Source organism: Danio rerio, chromosome 14 (assembly GCF_049306965.1).
Source record: "Danio rerio strain Tuebingen ecotype United States chromosome 14, GRCz12tu, whole genome shotgun sequence".
NCBI classification, from domain to species: domain Eukaryota; kingdom Metazoa; phylum Chordata; class Actinopteri; order Cypriniformes; family Danionidae; genus Danio; species Danio rerio.
The window spans coordinates 57037501-57039950 of NC_133189.1; positions in this window are offsets into that span (position 1 = coordinate 57037501).

A 2450-nucleotide genomic window follows, 5' to 3' on the forward strand; every position below is an offset into this window, starting at 1 on the left:
TCTTTACTCCTTTACTTTGGTGGAGTGAGGAAACGGTGGAAACTCCCTCCACTGAACACATCCATTAGCCCACATGTTTCATTTTCTTTGTTAAGCACAAATATTTGTGTCTAAACTATTTCTAAATTCAGTTCTAATCTCCAGCAAAGGAATAAATGAACAATAATAATGAAGTGTGGTCAGAAAATTACTGTTGCGCTGGTCTGAAAATAGCAGCAAATCACACCATCTTTCCCCATATTGCGTTGAGTATATGATAGGACCCATAGTGTTCCTTTATGTCACAACTAGGCTACGATTTAACTTATAACCAGCCCCTGGTCTTTCTGGGAATGTTTTTTTTACACTAGATGTGGCGTAATAAAGCTTGGCTGTTCACATTCATTCACAAGCTGCAGGTCAGCCAAACTCTCCACATAAGAGTCAATAAAGCGTTTATGTGTGGTCTTTCTGGATGAACTTGTGAACAGGAGCACTGACATGTGCAAAAGACTTGTAAGCATGCAATTTAATAGATTTCCAGTGTCAAATGTCAGCGTTAAAGGATTTTCAAAAATCTACATTTAGTCATTATTTTCTCACCCTGGTGTCGCTCTGAATGCTGCAAACCCTTCATTTATACATCTCGGATAAACGCTTTTTTTTAAGTGAGTAAATAGCAGCCAACAGTTTTTAAATATATTTTTTAATATATAAAAATATCAAAATAGTCAAAAGTCTTGTTTGTTCTGAGTTGTGCCTAATAACATGTATTATTTAACAATCCTAAATTTAATCTAATAGTAATCTACTTTTTCCAAAGAAACATCAATCGCATTGATTTTTATTAATCCTTCGGCTTAGTCCCTATTCATCAGGGGTCACCACAGCGGAATGAACTTACAACTTATCCAGCATATGTTTTACGCAGTGAATGCCCTTCCAGCTGCAACCCAGTAGAGGGAAACTCCCATACACACTCATTTTCACACACACACATACATACACTACGGCCAATTAAGTTAATTAAATCCCCTATAGCGCATGTGTTTGGACTATGGGGGAAACCGGAGCACCCGTAGAAAACCCACACCAACACGGGGAGTATTTTATACTAGTATTCACTAGTATAAAATTTCACATTATTTTAAATTTTTTTAACATATTTATTTTGATCTGCAGAGACGTATAATTGCTATATTACAACCAATGTGTAGTTATTTCATTTTATAATCATTGTATATAAACATAATTATATAATAATAATAATAATTATTATTATTATTATTATTATTATTATTATTATTATTATTATTATAAAATAATAATATATTATTATTATTATTATTTTATTTTTATTATTATTATTATTATTATTATTAATTTTATTATTATTATTATTATTATTATTACAATAATAATTACTATTATTATTGTTATTATTATTATTATTATTATTATTATTAAATGCATTACATTAATATCCACATGTATTTTAATTAGGTTTATTCATTCAATAAATCACATTTATTAAATCAAGACCTAAAAATATCTATTAAAGCATGCATTATTTAATTGGTCAAATAAATATTTATATATATTTTATAATCCTACATTTACTGCATTAGCCAAAGTATATTTCCTTCAGAACATTAAAACATCAAAAGAAGGGACAAATTGTTCTGAACAGTCTTTCTGAAATTGTTGCTTTAAGATAAAATTTCATAATAAACAGCGATGCTCACGCCTCGCTCTGACGTGATGCTGCTGCATGCGGTATGAAATTTCTAATCTGTTAACATGGACGCCAAAAAAACACGCGCTGCTCACGCTTGCAGTGTGAAACAGGCTTTACACCAACCCTGATTTAGAGTTTTTGTCTTATCCAAATATTTAAATATTCTTTTCTAGACAAATATTATTAAAGTAAAAGTAAAAAAATTTTTTTTTTTTTCTTAAAACAAGCAAAATATGTGAAATGTTTGAAATGTTATTTCAAAGTGAAAACAGGATTATTTTGATAGTTTTAAGAAAAAACACACTTAATATTGACTTATTTCTGAAAACAAGATAATATTTCTGAAATATGTTTTACTTGTCCAGAAAATGCTTCTTGATTTAATTATTTTTATACATTTAGACTAGAAATAAGACAAAAACTCTAACAGAGAAGCATCTTTTTTTGTATTGTGAGTTTCATCTGTACCTCAACTGATAAATAAAGCAAGCGCATACAGTAATGTGGACAGAAAACACAACAGCACGTCTGTGCCTGAAGCACACTAGACTCTCATTATCATCAACAGAGCTGTTTACACAATTTAGCACACATCTTTAATCAACAGCAACACAAAAATAAAGAATATTTTGTCACAAATGGCAAATTTCTCATGTCTGTGGGACACAGTGCAAAGCTTGTAATTATTTTATTGCCAATTGAATAACTTTTTTTTTTTTTTTTTTTTTGTATC